Below are 18,189 nucleotides of genomic sequence, written 5' to 3'. Positions count from 1 at the left end.
TGGGGATTTAAAAAAAAAAAAAATTCAAATAAAGAGACTAAGGAGAAGACACACACAGTACCAAGAACTAAAGTCTCAGAGCTGGGAAGGTGGCTCAGTGGTAGAGCGCTTGCCTTGCATGCATGAGGCCCTGGGTTCAATTCCTCAGCACCACATAAGCAGAAAAAGCTGGAAGTGGCACTGTGGCTCAAGTGGTAGAGTGCTAGCCTTGAGCTGAAGAGCTGAGGGACAGCGCCCAGGCCCAGAGTTCAGGCCCCACAACCAGCAAAAAAAAAAAAAAAAAAAAAGAAGAAGAAGTAAAGAAGTAAAGTCTACCACAAACACAAAATATTCAAGAGTAATAAACTAATAAAATAGTTTGGCCTAAAAAAAAAAAAGTGAACTATCAGCCAAAAGGTCACAGATAAAGAATCCAATTTCTCTAGGACCTAAATAACTTGAGAACAGTAGTAGGCACACACAAATATCAGTTAATAATATATTGAGCAACTTACTACTTAATTATGCCTAGAACTTTGCTCCTGACAACATTGTAATGAAAGAATTATCCCATTTTTCAAAGGAGAAAACTAAGACTCATTAAGTATAAATGCCTTAATAAAAGTCATATAGGGGGCTGGGAAGGTGGCTCAGTGGTAGAGCGCTTGCCTTGCATGCATGAGGCCCTGAGTTCGATTCCTCAGCACCACACAAGCAAAAAGAAAAAAGCCGGAAGTGGCGCTGTGGCTCAAGTGGTAGAGCGCTAGCCTTGAGCTGAAGAGCTGAGGGACAGCGCCCAGGCCCAGAGTTCAGGTCCATGACCAGACCAAAAAAAGAAAAAAAAAAAAAAAGTCATATAGTTACAGGACCAAACATCCAACAATAACTGTAAAACCCCAATTCCATCTGCAAGGTCTTTGATGACTCCTAAAGTGACTATTGTTATTTTACCTCAGATTTATTATCTTTTAATTTTTAGTTTTTTTTTGTTTTGGTTTGGTTTGGTTTGATTTTGGGTCCAGTCGTGGGGCCTGAACTCTGGGCCTGGGCGCTGTCCCTCAGCTCTTCATCTCAAGGCTAGCGCTCTACCACTTGAGCCACAGCGCCACTTCCAGCTTTTTTCTTTTTGCTTATGTGGTGCTGAGGAATCGAACCCAGGGCCTCAGGCATGCAAGGCAAGCGCTCTACCACTGAGCCACCTTCCCAGACCATTTTTAATTTTATTATAAAGGTAATGTACAGAGGGATTACAGTTACATATGTCAGGTAGAGTATATTTCTTTTCTTTTTTTTTTTTCGGTCCGTCGTGGAGCTTGAACTCTGGGCTTGGGCACTGTCCTTGCACTCTTCAGCTCAAGGCGAGTGCTCTACCACTTAAGCCAAAGTGCCACTTCCGGTTTTCTAGTGGTTTATTGGAGATAAGAGTCTCACGGAGTTTCCTGCCTGGGCTGGTTTTGAACTGCCATCCTCAGACCTCAGAGTAGCTAGGATTACAGGCATGAGCCACCGGTCCCCGACTTACATTTCTTTTTGACAATGTCACCCCTTCCCTTACTCAGGTTTATTATCTTTGCTTCAACTAAGGAAACCTATCTGATTTTGAGAGGCTAAAGACTGTCCAAGACCAGGTAGCCATTAAGTAGGGGTGTCAGGGAAAAACTACCAATCCAGACCGTTTGGATACTGAGTCCCCAAATCATTTCACCACTATTTTCCCAAAGGTAAATCCCAAAGAAATTGCCTTCAGAATGGAAGAAGAGTAGGAAACTGGGAAAAAATATGCATTTGGAATAAACTGCACACATATATGTACACATATGGCACAAGAGGTACCAACAGCCTTCCGTTTATCTTATAGGAAAGGAAATTGATAGGATATTTGATCCCCATTATTACAAAAAACTAAGTGGGAAAAAAAATCACAAATTTTCAGCATATTTCAGCATCTAACATCTTCACATCTAAATGCTCTTCCAGACAGATAGTAGTTTCCACAAAGAGCTCAGAACTTAGGGATAAGTTTCTTCAATTTCTTTTTTTTTTTTTTTTCCTTTTTTTTTTTTTTCTGGTACGGGGGAGTGGGGATTGAACTCAATGTCTCATGTTCTCTCTTGGCTTACTTGCTCTGGTGTTCTACCACTTGCATCATGCTTCCAGGTCAGCTTTTGTTGGTTAATTGGAAATGGAGTCTTGTAGATTTTTCTGTCCTGGTCAGTTTCAAATCTCAATCTTCTGATCTCAGTCTCCTGAGAAGCTGAGATTACAGATGTGAATCGCTGGAGCCCAGTTTATTAATTTCTTCAATTTCCACATCATTCATACAGATAATATGGTAATCAGATGATCCCACAACTTCACAACCAGTATGACTCTATTACTTGAGCCACACCTCTAGCCTTTGTTTTTTTCAGACAAGGTTTCACCTTTTTGCCCAGGCTGGTCTTAGACATCTCTCTTATCTATACCTCCTACATATCTTGGATTACAAATATATAGTACAATATCTGGCTTGTTCATTGAAATGAGATCTCACAAACTTTTTGTCCAGGCTAGCTTTTTTTTTTTTTTTTTTTTTTTTTTTTTTGGGTCCGGTCGTGAGGCCTGAACTCTGGGCCTGGGCGCTGTCCCTCAGCTCTTCAGCTCAAGACTAGTGCTCTATCACTTGAGCCACAGCGCCACTTCCGGCTTTTTTTTTCTGCTTATGTGGTGCTGAGGAATCGAACCCAGGGCCTCATGAATGCAAGACAAGCGCTCTACCACTGAGCCACCTTCCCAGCCCCCAGGCTAGCTTTTGAACCTAAAACCTCCCAGTTTCTCGAGCAGCTGGGATTACAGGTGTAAACCACAAGACCTAGTCCAGGATTACTCTTTTATATCATATCCTTACCTTAACCATAAACAACCTATGACTTGCTACCATAGCAAAGGTGATGGGATACCATTCCCATTATAGATTAGGTGAATCACTGACTCTTAGGAATTAGGTGTGTAACTCAAGTGACATGGCATTTGACCACAGAACCTGCAGGAGCGCAGGACATGTCTAGAGGGGAAAGGAGAGGGAAATTACATGAACAGAACCCCCACAGAGCCATTAGATACTTATTGTTGGCCAATTTGAGAACAAATTATCAAACAAGATAGGGCACTCAGTAAGACAGTCATGAATGGGCTGGTCCAAATCTCATATACTACTGACCCACCAAGGTCCCCTCCCTGGAGGGGAGGGGTCAAACTAAAGAAAAACCACTGGGGATGGAATCAAAATGTAGCAAGTTAGGGAAAATAAAGTAAGGAGATGGCTCAGACCACACTAGAGGAGAGAGGAGAAAGAAGAGAAAGAGAGGTCTCAAAAGGCAAGCACTGAGGCTGCTACTCCTTGCTGGAGGCAAGGAGTGCATAATTTTCCCGGGCCTCTTTGGAGACTTATTCTCAGCTCTTCCACATAGCTGCCAATGGACGCCTCAGAGGGACTTTGACAAACCCTAACCCCGGAGTCTTCTGAAGTGTCTGACAAAGACAGCACCTCAGTCTTCTGAAGTGTCTGACAAAGACAGCACCTCAAGTGATTTAGAAGACTCCGCCCCCTCCAGCTTCCTTGGGGTCCATGACTTCTTGAGTCCAAATGTGGAAGTCGAGCTCCCTACTCCCCACTCCGCCAGCAGGGCCAGGGAGCAGCAGCTGTAGGACGCCTGTGTGCTCCTCCATCCCTCAGCAGAGGACCTGGGCTAGGGCCTGGGGATGAGGCCCAGACAGCAGCCTTGACCAGAGTGAATAAAAGCAATTCAGATGTACCTCCACCTATTGTTTGAGGAATGATTGGGACCAAGATCCTTGCAAGATTAGGGTCTGATGGGCTGGGAAGGTGGCTCAGTGGTAGAGCGCTTGCCTTGCATGCTCAAGGCCCTGGGTTCGATTCCTCAGCACCACATAAGCAAAAAGAAAAAAGCCGGAAGTGGCGCTGTGGCTCAAGTGGTAGAGCACTAGCCTTGAGCTGAAGATCTGAGGGACAGTGCCCAGGCCCAGAGTTCAGGCCCCATGACCGGACCCAAAAAAAAAAAAAAAAAAGATTAGGGTCTGATTACAGCAGAGAGTCTTATAAGGAATCAGTCTCATGGTGTTGATTGAATACAGCCTATGAACAAAAGGCTCCTGAATGCTACAATACACTGATTCTAGAGGACAGGAATTTTGAATAGCTAATGTATCATGTGATCAGTGATTTTTTTTTAATTTGATGCTATGCATCTCTTTGTACCTCAATGCCAGTCATTTGTTTGCTAAAAAGTCTGTGATAGGAAATAGTTATTTGCATACACTTAATCAGTATTGGGTCATTTAGGTATTGGGTAAGAATTAGATGATTCACTGTGTTTTGATTTTCAAATATTTGATTTGTAATAGAAGATTTTGGTGTCGAGTGGAATTGTCAGTAGCAAATAAATGGGCATATAAAGACAAAAAGCAAGCACTAGAGTCATTAACAGACACATAGAAAAATACATTAAATTTTATGAAGAGTTATAAAAGCTTTCCTCAAGGTGTGGGAATGAGGCTTTGTGGTATAGTGCTTGCCTAGCATGCATGAACCCCTGGGTTTGATTCCTCAGTACTACATACACAGAAAACGCTGGAAGTGGCACTGTGGCTCAAGTGGTAGAGCACTAGCCTTGAGCAAAAGAAGCTCAGGGACTGTGCCCAGAACTGGAAGAAGAAGGAGGAGGGGGGGGGAGAGAGAAAGAAATGAAAGAGAGAAGGAAGGAAGGAAGGAAGGAAGGAAGGAAGGAAGGAAGGCAGGCAGGAGGAATGGAAGAAGGCAGGAAGGGAGGAAGGGAGGAAGAAAGAAAGGAAGGAAAGAAGGAAAGCTTTTCTCAGCTTTATCTCATTCTCAAGTTAGGTCACTTTAATTGCCCACAAAAATAAGAAAAAGAAAAGCACTGTGGTCAAAAGCTAGAGTTAATATGAGAAAAAAAGAGTAAAGAAAGGAATAGTATGAATGAAAAGTACTGTAGAAAGACATACAAAAGACATGAAAACTGTAACTACTTCAAAATGACTAAAAGACTTTATGATCTTAAGCCATAAAAATATGAATCAGAATTATTAATGATTAAAAAGTAGGTGCCAGGCCGGGCACCAGTGGCTCATGCCTGTAATCCTAGCTACTCAGGAGGCTGAGATTTGAGGTTCAAAGCCAGCCCAGGCAGAAAGTCCATGAAACTCTTATCGCCAATAAACCACCAGAAAACCAGAAGTGGAGCTGTAGCTCAAGTGGTAGAGCACATGCCTTGAGCTGAAGAGCTGAGGGACAGAACTCAGGCCCAGAGTTCAAGCCCTACAACCGACCAAAAAAAAAAAAAAAAGTAGGTACCAGTATTCCTAAAAAATGGGGAGTAAGGGCTAGGAATGTGGCTTAGTGGTATAGTGCTTGCCTAGCATGCTTGAAGCACTGGGTTCAATTCTTCAGTACCACATAAACAGAAAAAGCCAGAAGTGGAGCTGTGGCTCAAGTGGTAGAGTGCTAGCCTTGAGCCAAAGAAACTCAGGGACAGCACCCAGGCCCTCAGTTCAAGCCCCAGGACTGGCAAAAAAACAAAAAGGGGGGGAGTAATAGGAAACATCATTTGACTAATGAAGCTTACAACATAGAAAACAAGTAAGTAAAGCCTTTCAACAGATTGAAATGTCCAGAATAGGTAAATTCAGACAAACAAGGCTCATGGTTACCAGAGATTCAAGAACAAGAGGGCACTGCATCTGATAACAGGTTCTTTTATGGATAATGAAAATATTCATGCCGGGCGCTGGTGGTTCACGCCTGTAATCCTAGCTACTCAGGAGGCTGAGATCTGAGGATCACGGTTCAAAGCCAGCCTGGGCAGGAGAGACCGTGAGACTCCTATCTCCAATAAACCACCAGAAAACCGGAAGTGGCGCTGTAGCTCAAGTGGTAGAGCGCTCGCCTTGAGCTGAAGAGCTGAGGGACAGCGCCCAGGCCCGGAGTTCAAGCCCCATGACCGACAAAAAAAAAAAAAAAAAAAAGAAAATATTCAGGAGTTAGTGGTGATTTTTGTAACACATAATGAATATACTAAAACCACTGAATTATACACTTCAAAATAACCCGCAAAAAGCAGGGCAAGAGGTGTGGTAGAATGCCAGTGAAACATGTGAGCAAATGTGAAGCCCTGGGGCTGGGAAGGTGGCTCAGTGGTAGACCACTTGCCTTGCATGCATGAGGCCCTGGGTTCAATTCCTTAGCACCACATAAGCAAAAAGAAAAAAGCTGGAAGTGGCGCTGTGGCTCAAGTGGTAGAATGCTAGCCTTGAGCTGAAGAGCTGAGGGACAGTGCCCAGGCCCAGAGTTTAGGCCCCACGACCGGACCCCCCCCCAATAAAAAAGTAAAATTATAAGAAAATGAAAAGGTCTTTCAGAATATAATCTATCCTTTTCTTATGTTTAATGGCTCACCAAATAAATCTTTTTTCCTAGCCCCCAAATGTCATCCTCAATTCACGCGACCCTTTTCAAGCAGCAAGGAAGCTTGGATTCCTGAATGTAAACCCATCTTTTTTCATTCAGTGCTTTCATCCTTAGAAAACCACCCCGTCCGTCCATCAGCAGTTTCACATTTTACTTTTAAAGAGAATGTTTATGAGCCAGGCACTGGTGGCTCAAGCCTGTAATCCTAGCTACTCAGGAGGCTGAGATCTGAGGATCAAGGTTCAAAGCCAGCCCAGGCAGGAAAATCTGTGAGACTCTTATCTCCAATGAACCACCAGAAAACTAGAAGTGGTGCTGTGGCTCAAGTGGTAGAAGCTCACCTTGAGCTGAAGAGCTGAGGAGCAGCAGAGTTCAAGCCCCACAACCAATAGGGGGGGAAAGGGGGGGAAGGGAGGAGAGCGAGAAAAAAGAGAGGGGAGAGAATGTTTAAGGGCTGAGGATGTAGCTCACCAGAGAAGATACCCGTACAGGCCCCTGGGTTCATTAAAACAGACTTCAGAAACTAAGTCCGTTCTCTTATCAGACCAAGAAGGAATCTAATGCCCAGGTAGATTAAGTGGTTTGCTTAAAGTCACACTGTTAATAAAATGGCTAAGCCGGGACTAATACAGAAAAGTACTGAATGAAACCGCTCCTTCGCTTTTCCTTTATAGCAGGTGGCAGTGCCTGTGCTGCCTATGCATTTCATAGGAAACCACGTTCACTTCCTGCTCTAACCACTCTTCTGTTATGAGGCACTGTTAAATGAGGAAATGGTAGGTTCTTTCCTCCAAGATCATTAGACTTATCGGTGGGTAAGGTATTAGGAAGAGTTGAATACTCATCCTTTCTAATAAATATCTGCCTAGAGAAACAAAAAAAAAAAAAATACCAGCATGGAATAAACATTCAAACTGAGAGGCCAACTGTAGAAAATCTAGCTTTAGAAAAACTCACAGCTTGACTTATTCCAAGTCTTGGAGGGAAGGCAAAAGCCAGTCTGGCACAACTCGTTCTTTAGTTTGCCGGACTCCGGTTGGGGCTGGCAAATGAATGAATGACAAATGATGAGGAATGAATGAATGAATGAATGAGTGAATGGCGTGGCTGTGCCCCTAGGAGCTGACTGTGGGGAGGTAGAATCCTACCCGCTCTTCTCTTTCTAGGATGCTCCACCGAGATCTAGCTGCAGTGGGGCGAGGACCGGCTGGGGAGGCGTGTCCCGGCTAACGACGGGCCCCGGGGCGGCCCAAACCAGCCCGGGGGACCCCGTCCCCCGCGGCCCCGCCCCACACCTCCCGTCCCAGTCGAGCCCGTTACCTCGGGGGGGCTTTGTGGTCCAGAGGTCCTAAGACCCGGAGGCAGCTCCCAGCCTCCGGGTAGGAGGCCCCGAATGAAAACTGTTGGAACCTGAGAGCCTCTAGGACCCGGGGGAGGGGGGGCAAGGAGGGGGGAGGGAGGGGGGAATACCCCGCCCCCCGCAGGTGAAGTTTACAACTGCCACTTCCGGGGGCTGAGGAAAGAAGGAACTTCCCTCACACACACCTTCTAGGACTTTCTCGGGCCTTCCAGGCTCCGCCCCGGTCTCACCCCCCCTCCCGGCCGTCGGGCCCGCCCTCGGCTCCCGCCGCCTGCCACCAGCCTCCCGCTTCCCGCCTCCCGCCACCCGCCGCCCTCTGCCGGCGGCTCCGGGATACGTACTCGGAGAACGCCGGGCTCTGATTGGGAGAGCTCGCCCGCGAAGCCGCGCGCCTTCGCCTGGGCCGGCGCATGCGCTGTTGCTGGGGAGGGGAAAGGAGGGGGAGGAGGCACCGACGCGCGTGCACGGGGCGCGCGGGCGCGCGCGTTCCCGCACCAGGAGCTCCTCCTCCCGGCGCCTTCCTTCGCGCTCGCGCTGCCGTGGCTCCGCAGGGGGTTCTCGGGTCACGGAGACCCTCCCGCTTTGCTGAGCCTAATGGGAGCGCAGCTTCCCGCTGCTCACCCCCTTTGCCAGCTTACTGAGTAAGCATCGCCGAGGCCAGAACCCAGCTGGAGCACCTTTACCCCAGCGGGCGAGCCCGGGGAACCCGACCCCCACCGCGCGCTGGGCGGGGCGCAGGGCCTCCAGGGACTGCTCTGGGGGGCTGCCGCCCAGGTGGCTGCAAGAGTCCCCTCCTCCCATCCTCTTTGTATCCCAGTTTGGGGTGGGAAGGAGATAAACGGGGTTGGGAGCATGCAGGTCGATGCAGTGCATCTGTTGACGCTCCTGTTGTTATAAATAGTGTGTAACAGATCTCGATCTCTCTCACACACACACACCTCCATAATGTGTACAGTACTCTGATTTCTCTTGTTAGCTGCTTCACAATCTGCCGCTGCTTTGGGGAGATTGGAAAACCAAATCCTCTTTTGTTCCTTGGCTTTTGAAAGCCTATTCCCCAAAGAACAATGCAAATTGGCAGGATTTTGATTAAGGATTGTATGCTCCTTTCCAAAAAGGTGTTTAACACAAAAAAGCCTTTGATGTTAAACTAGTCCCCTGTCGATTGTCTTCAACCTGAAACCAAGGTGTAGGGGTCGACTTTCCCCAGCTCTCCCTCTGGAGAGGCAATGGTCATAAATGCAAATATAAATTGAGATTAAAACCTCCTTGGTTCTTGTGTCTCTGAAACCTTAATTGGTTTGAGTTTAGTCATTTAGATTTAAAGGGAAGATTGTCTCTGCTTCCTAATACTTTGGCTAGAAAGAGGATAATTGCTTCAAAAGAAAGAGGCTTAAGGAAAAAAAAAAGAATTAACCAGCTCCAAATGTAATGGAAAAATACATAAAGCTAGTAAGATTAGAGCTCTTTTTACAAGCTCTAAATAATATTTTGTAATTTCTTATGTAAGTTTTAATAGCATTATAAAAAGGTGTAGCAAGAACAAATGGTAAATGTACATTTTAAATGAAAAATTAGTTCAGGGCTGGGAATGTGACTTAGTGGTAGAGTTTTGCACTTCTAATTTCCATTTCAACAGTGCCACTTTGAAGTCTGATAGTATTGAATCTAGAATATCTAAAATGTAATTATCTTTCTCAACTTACCATGGGATTCACACAAACTACTCTTCTGCCTATTTATAAAGCTTCTAATCTCCTAGACACTAAGGCAAGGAAAACAGAATCTTCTCTCTCAAGGTCTTAATTCACACATCCAAGAATCCTACTTTTGCTCTAAGCCTCCTATTTTTTTTAATGCCTTCTATTGAGCACCTGTATTTTTTTCTCATTGGTCCCTCTCCAGACTTCTTATAATGAGGACCTTGTTGTGGTCTAAGGCAAATCACTCACATCCTTCTTCTGTTCAGTTGGCAATTAACATCTAGGGCATTTTTAAACTGGCAACTATGAGAGAAGAGGATTAAAAAAAACATTAAAAAATCAAATCAGGCCTAGGGGCACATGTGTATATTTATTACACTAGGGAGTGTTACAAGCTCATTGCACTCATGTGGGCCTCAGGGCTTCTTAAACACCAGATGAGCCAAGTCCTTTTGACCCTTCTATAACCTCCCACAGAAGGTTCAGATGCCAGGTGCTGGATTATTATGCTGTTTGGGTATTAGTTCTTCCAACTGAAAGGCCTTTGCATAATTGTTGTTCTTGGTGGCTCTGGTCCTTTGTTCCTTTCATATGGTACAACAGAAATGATCTTTCTAAAGCATAGCTCTGATTATGGTACTATCTGAATTAATTCTTCAAGTGGCTCCTTATTGCTTACAGAATAAAACTCAAACTTTTCCTCTGCCCACCAAAACTCTCTATCTCCTAGCTGCCTTTCTAGCTTTGCCTCTTCCAAATCTCACAATAACTCTTCTTTCTCACTTGCATTAACAAACAGAAAAACACTACTATTTGGGAGTAAATTTAAAAAGATGCTTGTACTTTTCATCCTTTTATATGAAATGTCCTGAGATATATAGATTAATTTAGATTTAAATCCAAATAGGGGCTGGGAAGGTGGCTCAGTGGTAGAGCACTTGCCTTGCATGCATGAGGCCCTAGGTTCGATTCCTCAGCACCACATAAGTAAAAAGAAAAAAGCCGGAAGTGGCACTGTGGCTCAAGTGGTAGAGTGCTAGCCTTGAGCTGAAGAGCTGAGTGACAGTGCCCAGGCCCAGAGTTCAGGCCCCACAACAGAACCAAAAATAAATAAATAAATCCAAATAATATTATTTTTTTTTAATTTTTTTATTGTAAAGATTCTATACAGAGGGTTACAGTTACATGAGTGGGGTAATGAGTACACTTCCTCTTGAACATTGTTACCCCCTCCATTGTTTTCTCCCTACCATCCCCTCCCTCCCTCCCTTCCCCAAGGTTCTTTTTTTTTTTTTTTTTTTTTTTTTGATTGTGATTAAGTGATTACTTAATTTCCGGAAATTCACAGTATTGTGGAATAATGATGCTCATTTAAAGTCACACGTTCATTCTAACTTTCCTGGAGCAAATTGTCTATCACAGTCTGTAATATATAACGGTGTTCATATGTTATATACCATACACGTGATCAGCAGCATGGGGATATTTAGTAGTGGTTCAACCAGATGAGTGGGAGTTCTTTGTTTCTTAAGTCCTGTTAGTTTTGTCATATCACCTAACATTTTGGATTTATCATCCGCTTATCAGGGAGACCATGTACTGTTTGTCTCTTCGTTCTTGGCTTACCTCGCTCAACATGATTCCTTCTAGCTCCATCCATTTCCCTGCAAATGCCATTATTTTGTCATTTCTAATGGCTGCATAATATTCCATTGTGTATAGATACCACAATTTTTGGATCCATTCATCTGTGGTGGGGCATCTAGGTTGTTTCCATATCCTAGCTATTGTGAACAGTGCTGCAATAAACATGGAGGTGCACGTGTCCTTGTATATTGGTTCCTGTTGTTCAGGGTAGATGCCTAGAAGTGGTATGACTGGGTCGTAAGGGAGGTCAATCTTTAGCTTTCTAAGGACCCTCCAGACTGCTTTCCAAAGTGGTTGTATGAGTGTACATTCCCACCAGCAGTGTAATAGCGTTCCTCGTTCTCCACATCCCCTCCAGCATTTGTCGTCGGCTGATTTGTGGATGTGGGACATTCTGACTGGGGTAAGGTGGCAAATAATATTATTAAACATATACATTCCATGTTCTATGCTAAGTGGCTTCACATCTGTTCTTTTTCAACAACACAAATATATTTATCATTCATTCCAATAATACATGAAGATTTTAAAATTTAGTGCAATTACAGAACAGTAAAAGCCTCTCAAAGCTCCCAAAATAGGTAAAGAACTCTTAAAATTCAACAATAAAAAGAAAGCAAACCAATTTTAAAAGTTGGCTAAAGGCTTTAAAAGACATCAAAGAGCATAAGGCAAATAAGCATATGAAAAAATGTTCCACATCATGTTTCATAAAAGAATTGCAGATTAGGGCTGGGAAGGTGGCTCAGTGGTAGAGTGCTTGCCTTGCATGCCTGAGGCCCTGGGTTCGATTCCCCAGCACCACATATGCAAAAAGAAAAAAGCGGGAAGTGGCGCTGTAGCTCAAGTGGTAGAGCGCTAGCCTTGAGCTGAAGAGCTGAGGGACAGTGCCCAGGCCCAGAGTTCAGGCCCCACAACTGGACCCAAAAAAAAAAAAAAAGAATTGCAGATTAAAAAGAGCCAGGCGCAGATGGCTCATACCTGTAATCCTAGTTACCCAGAAAGCAAACATTTAAGGATCATGGTTCAAAGCCAGCCTAGGTCTAAAAGCCTGTGAGACTCATTTCCGATTAACCACCAAAAGCCAGTAGTGGAACTATGGCTCAAGTGATGGAGCACTAGTCTTGAGCACAAAAACTCAGGGGTAGCCCTATGCCTGAGTTCAAACCCCAAGATTGGCACGAGCGTACACACACACACACACACACACACACACACACACACACACACACACACACATGCACACGCACACAAACATCACAGCACACTTATCAGAATGGCCAAAATCCAGAACATGGACAACAGTAATTGCTAGTGAGAATCTGGAACAACAGAAATATTAACTTCTGGGTTCAACTTAACATTCCACTTTGGAAACCAGTTTACCAGACTAAATAGACTCTTTTTTTCTTGGGAGGAGGGGGCAACTAGTTTTGGAGTTTGAACTGTCCCTGAGCTTTTATGGTTAATGCTTGCACTCTACCACCTAAGCCACAGCTCCACTTCCAGCTTTTGAGGTGATTTATTAGCAATAAGAGTCTCACAATGTACAAGTCGTTATGTTGAAAACGAACTTTACAACTTTGGGGGGGTAGGATTGGGTGGGAGGGGTGGGGGAGGATGGGAAGGGATAGGAAGGGAAAACAAAGGAGACTACAATGCTTGATAAGAAATGTACTCATTATCTTGCCCATGTAATTGTAACCCCTCTGTACAGTATTTTCACGATAAAAAAAAAAAAAAAAAAAAAAAAGAGTCACAGACTTTCCTGCTTGGGCTGACTTCAAATCACAATCCTCAAATCTCAGCCTCCTGAGTAGCCAAGAATACCGGTGTGAGCACCAGTGCCCAGTCAAATATATTGTTATACAATCCAGCAAGCATGTTAGATGGACCACTAGGTTCCATCCTCATAATGAAAAAAAAAAAAAAAAAAGACAGGTAAGTAGGAAGAACTACATTTTTCTACTGCCCATAATTTGCATGAAGTAAACTTTTTAAAAACTTAGCTGAGCCAGGCACTAGTGGCTCACACCTAGCTACTCAGGATGCTGAGATCTGAGGATCGTGGTTCAAAGCCAGTCCAGGCAGAAAAGCCCATTAGACTCTTTTTTTTATTTTTTTTTTTTGGGGGGGGGGTGGAGGGTCCGGTCATGGGGCCTGAACTCTGGGCCTGGGCGCTGTCCCTCAGCTCTTCAGCTCAAGGCTAGCGCTCTACCACTTGAGCCACAGCGTCACTTCCAGCTTTTTTCTTTTGCTTATGTGTTGCTGAGGAATCAAAACCAGGGCCTCAGGCATGCAAGGCAAGTGCTCTACCACTGAGCCACCTTCCCAGCCCCTCCATTAGGTTCTTATCTCCAATAAACCACCAGAAAACTGGAAGTGATACTGTGGCTTATATGACAGAGCACTGTCCTTGAGCTGAAGAGCTGAGGGACAGTGCCCAAGCCCTGAGTTCAAGTCGTCCCACAACCGACAAAAAAAAAAAAAAAAGAGTTGAAATGTTTTAATTATCCCTCATAAAGTTTTAAATTAAGTTCTTAGTATGCCACACTTCTTTTTTTCTTTTATCTTTTTCTTTTCTTTTTTTTTTTTTTTTTTTTGGGGGGGGGGTCCAGTCGTGGGGCCTGAACTCTGGGCATGGGTGCTGTCCCTCAGCTCTTCAGCTCAAGGCTAGCGCTCTACCACTTGAGCCACAGCACCACTTCCAGCTTTTTTTTTTTTGTTTATGTGGTGCTGAGGAATCAAACCCAAGGCCTCATGCATGCAAGGCAAACGCTCTACCACTGAGCCACCTTCCCAGCCCTTTGTTTTTCTTTTTTGTCATTTGTGGGGCCTGAACTTAGGGTCTAAGTGCTGTCCCTGAGCTTTTTTCCCTCAGTGATAGTGCCCTACCACTTTAAGCCACTTTAATACCACTTCTGGCTTTCTGGTGATTAATGGGAGAGAAGAGTCTCACAGACTTTTCTGCCTGGCTTTGAATGGTGATCCTCAGATCTCAGCCTCCTGAGTAGCTAGGATTACAGGCATAAGCCACCAGTACTTAGCTAGGATTGCACAATTCTAATTTTCACAACAGGGATAATACAGTAGTTGTTTTAGGCTTCCACTTTCACAAAAATGGCATCTCTAGATTTTTAAAGTGTATTAGTTATCAGATAAATGCAAATAATTCTATCATTAACTAGAACAATGTTATATCCCTTTTTACCTATGGACTGGAAAACAAAGAGTGCTGGCAAAAACGGAAGTAAACGCTCTCATACAATGCTGATACTTCTTTAAACTGCTGCACTCTTCCTGGAAGAATACTTAGTAATATGTATAAATAATTAAAATATGCTGCTAAATCTTGTTCCTCAAAAGTTTGCCATAAAATTGTTGATCCAGCAAAGTTATGTTTACTAATTTTGCTGAAGAAAAGTAAAATACCTTTGCATGAAAATAAATTACCTTGGTAGTGTCTAACAATGGAAAATTAGAGAAAGTTGTTTTTAGGATTCTAGAGCTTAAACTAAATGATTTTAGGGAGGGTTTTGTATGTCAGAGGATTGCCTCATATTGATGAGCAAAGCAATGCATTTGTTTTAAAGCATTTCCTACTCTTTTTTTTTTTTAATGTAGGCATGGGAGCTTATACTTTTGCTCTGCTTGTAAAAGCATTTCTTCATAAATCATCAGATAGTCTGCTTAGTAAGTTTACAGTTTTATCATCTGCCAACAAATAATCCTTGTAGCAAAGGAAGTTATTTCTGCTGAATCCAAAACTTTACATAAACACTAGAAGAATGTCCAATTCCAGCTGAGAAAATGGCTCATGGTTGTAAGACAGATTGAGACGATAGCAATTTGAGACCAAACTGAGCAAAAAAAGTTCATGAGACCCTATATCAACCAATAAAAAGCTGAATTGTAGCCCAGTGCTAGTAGCTCATGCCTGTAATCCTAGCTACTCAGGAGGCTGAGATCTAAAGATCACCATTCAAAGCCAGCTGGAGCAGACAGACAGGCACTGGACCCTAAACATTTTTTTGCCAGTAGATGGAATGCTATGGTTCATCAGCAGAGGGCACTAGAGTGACACTGCCTGGCACACATGCAAAAGGCCCCTTTTTGGTTGGGCTCCAGCCCTCTATTTTTATTCTTCCACACAGTAGTCTAACACAGGCATTCCAGCTGTGCCTTCAGGCTAATCTCTGTCTCTTTAAGGTCCAGCTCATGTGCATCTTACTGGCCATTTCTATAAACTAACACACTCTGACTCTTCCCCATAAGCATAGTGAACCAGTTCTACAGAAGATTCTAGAAAGTTGTCTTCACTATTGGCAGCTTTGTAGCTGTGTATGTAGTTGACATGTTTTCTTTGAAGAGGTCTGAATTTCACCCTTGGTTTAGGATAGGTAAGAGGAGCTCTTCACTTTTCCCTTACTTCCTTTATTATTCATTCTTCCTTAGTGGGCAAGGTAACCGGTTTTTGTTTGTTTGTTTGAACTCTGGGCCTGGGCATTGTCCTCTTCAGCTGAAGGCTAGTGCTCTATCACTTGAGCCACAGCACCACATCCAGCTTTTCCTGCTTATGTGTACTGAGGAATCAAGGCAAGCACTCTACCACTGAGCCACCTTCCCAGCCCAGGTAACTATTTTTCTGCACCTGCTTCTTGTGGTGTGTGTGTATGTGCCCATGCACATATGCCAGTCTTAGGGTCGGAACTCAGGACCTGGGAGCTGTCCCTGAGCTTTTGTGCTCAAGGCTAGTGCTCTATTACTTAAGCCAAAGCTCCACTTGCATATTTTTGGAGGTTAATTGGAGACCAGACTCTCAGACTTTACTGTCCAGGCTGGCTTTGAATTCCAGTCCTCAGATCTCAGCTCCTGAGTAGCTAGGATTACAGGCTTGAGCCATTGGCACTCAGCTCACCTGCTTTGTCTGTTTCTCTCATTCGTTCCTTTTAGTATTTATCCACCTTCTACTTAACTAATAATCCTTTATATTACACTTCCCCTGCTTAAAATCAGATGTGGCCAAGTATGGAAGCATGCCTATAGTCACAGCTAGTCAAGAGACTAGAAGAGGAAGATTGCTTGAGTCCAGTAGTTCAGTCCAACAGAATGAGACCATGTCAGTTAAAAAAAAGAAAAAAAAAACTTTCCTGAGTGATTTCTAAATGACAAGTCTTTATACTTAAATATCTACTTTCAGTAGATTTGTTTCCAGTTTAAGTTGCAATGCCTTTGTCAATCAGGGAAAATTTTTATTAATTTTTTTTTTGGGTCCGGTCGTGGGGCCTGAACTCTGGGCCTGGGTGCTGTCCCTCAGCTCTTCAGCTCAAGGCTAGCGCTCTACCACTTGAGCCACAGCGCCACTTCCCGCTTTTTTCTTTTTGCTTATGTGGTGCTGAGGAATTGAACCCAGGACCTCATGCATGCAAGGCAAGCGCTCTACCACTGAGCTACCTTCCCAGCCCCCAATCAGGGAAAATTTTAATATAACTTCTGATGCAAATCATAAAACCTTACAGTTTCCTTCCTGCCCACTCTGGAGAACCACTGATTATAAGCTTATTTATATATATTATATATATATATATAAGTTTTATATATATATATATATTACATCTCAAGAAAGTTTTACTGTCTTTTATTCTGCTAATGTTCTGAATTGTTTCATGTTAAAGAAGAATCTTCAGAGGAAAACAACCCTTGAAACTGGATGCTACAGAAAACCTCTAGGGCATTAGTACTTATACTTCCTTTTCCCAGAGAGAGACTTGGTCGTCCTTAGATAACTAGAAAACATCAGTGACTATGAACTACAAGACCAGGATACTTTTAGTTCCACCTACAATAGAAGATGAAAATAACTACATGACAGGGACAAGTTCTACTCAAGACTCAGAAGCCAGATCTTTACGACTCCAGTCACAGATTGTCCAGCTTTACTCTCAATGCTTTTTTTTTTTTTTTTTTTTTTGCTGGTCCTGGGGCTTGTGAACTTGGGTCCTGGGTGCTGTCTGTCCCTGATCATCTTTGTGCTCAAGGCTAGCACTCTACCACTTGAGCCACAGTGCCACTTCCAGCTTTTTCTGTGATTAATTTGAGGTAAGAGTCTCATAGACTTTCCTGCCTAGCTGGCTTTGAACTTCAATCCTCAGATCTTAGCATCTTGAGTAGCTAGGATTACAGGCGTGAGCTTTCAATGCCCATCCCTCCCAGTGCTTTTGTTCTTTGTTTACTAAGCTATCTTCTTTCCTCTTGATTGCTCTTAGGTTTTGGACTAATTCCAATATCTGGGTTTGAACTTAAGTCCTCATGCTTTATAGACAAGAACTCTTTAAAGCTGAACCACATCTCCAGCCCTAATATTTGGTGGTTATTTTTTAGATAGGGTCTAGCTACCTGCTTAGGTATATCCATCTATGTTAAGTTTCTGGTGTAGCTAAGATAAAAGGTACACACAACAGTATCCAGTTCTGCTGAGGAGTCTCTGCAACTTTTCTGCTCTGCAGCCTCAAACCTTAATCCTTCCAATGTTAGCCTTCCATTTAGTTTCCATTTAGCTCGGGTTATAAGCATGAGCAGCCAGCACTATGCACTATGCAAAAGTTCTTTTTTTTTTTTGATCAGTCCTGGGGCTTGAACTCTGGGCTTGGGCACTATCCCTCAGGTCTTCAGCTCAAGGTGAGCGCTCTATGGCTTGAGCCACTTCCAGTTTTCAAGTGGTTTATTGGAGATCAGAGTCTCATGAACTTTCCTGCCCAGGCTGGCTTTGAACTGCGATCCTCAGATCTCAGCCTCCTGAGTAGCTAGGATTACAGGCTATGCAAAGGTTCTTATCCTTAAGAATACTTTTTGCAACCCAAATACCAATGACTCACACCTGTCCTAGCTTAGGAGGGTAAGATCTGAAGGATTGCAGTTCAAAGCCATGCTGGAGAACAAAGGTCCATAAGACTTTATAAACTCTTATCTCCAGCTAACCACCAAAAAAATCTGGATGTGGAGCTCTGGCTTGAGTG

General features: G+C 43.7%; 1 protein-coding gene across 7 annotated transcripts in view; it reads right to left on the bottom strand.

Moving 5' to 3' along the window:
* Ccdc171 (coiled-coil domain containing 171) overlaps positions 1–8,178 on the bottom strand; it is a 316,277-nt gene extending 308,099 nt beyond the window's left edge. For 4 of the 7 annotated variants that reach the window (XM_070007650.1, XM_070007684.1, XM_070007698.1 and 1 more), the window contains exons 1-2: positions 7,784–8,015; positions 2,100–2,233 (exon numbers count right to left, since the gene is read on the bottom strand). The gene's annotated coding sequence lies outside the window, so the exon portion shown is untranslated. Of the gene's footprint in view, positions 1–2,099; positions 2,245–7,783; positions 8,016–8,164 lie in introns of those variants that run through there. The other 3 variants (XM_070007659.1, XM_070007674.1, XM_070007666.1) reach the window with 3 other exon arrangements.
* Between the last annotated feature and the right edge of the window lie 10,011 nt (positions 8,179–18,189).

Source organism: Dipodomys merriami, unplaced genomic scaffold (genome assembly GCF_024711535.1).
Source record: "Dipodomys merriami isolate MVZ:Mamm:240054 unplaced genomic scaffold, mDipMer1.0.p SCAF_11, whole genome shotgun sequence".
Classification (NCBI taxonomy): Eukaryota; Metazoa; Chordata; class Mammalia; order Rodentia; family Heteromyidae; genus Dipodomys; species Dipodomys merriami.
Note: the sequence above shows the minus strand (reverse complement) of the source record. Positions and strands in the feature narration are given on the sequence as shown.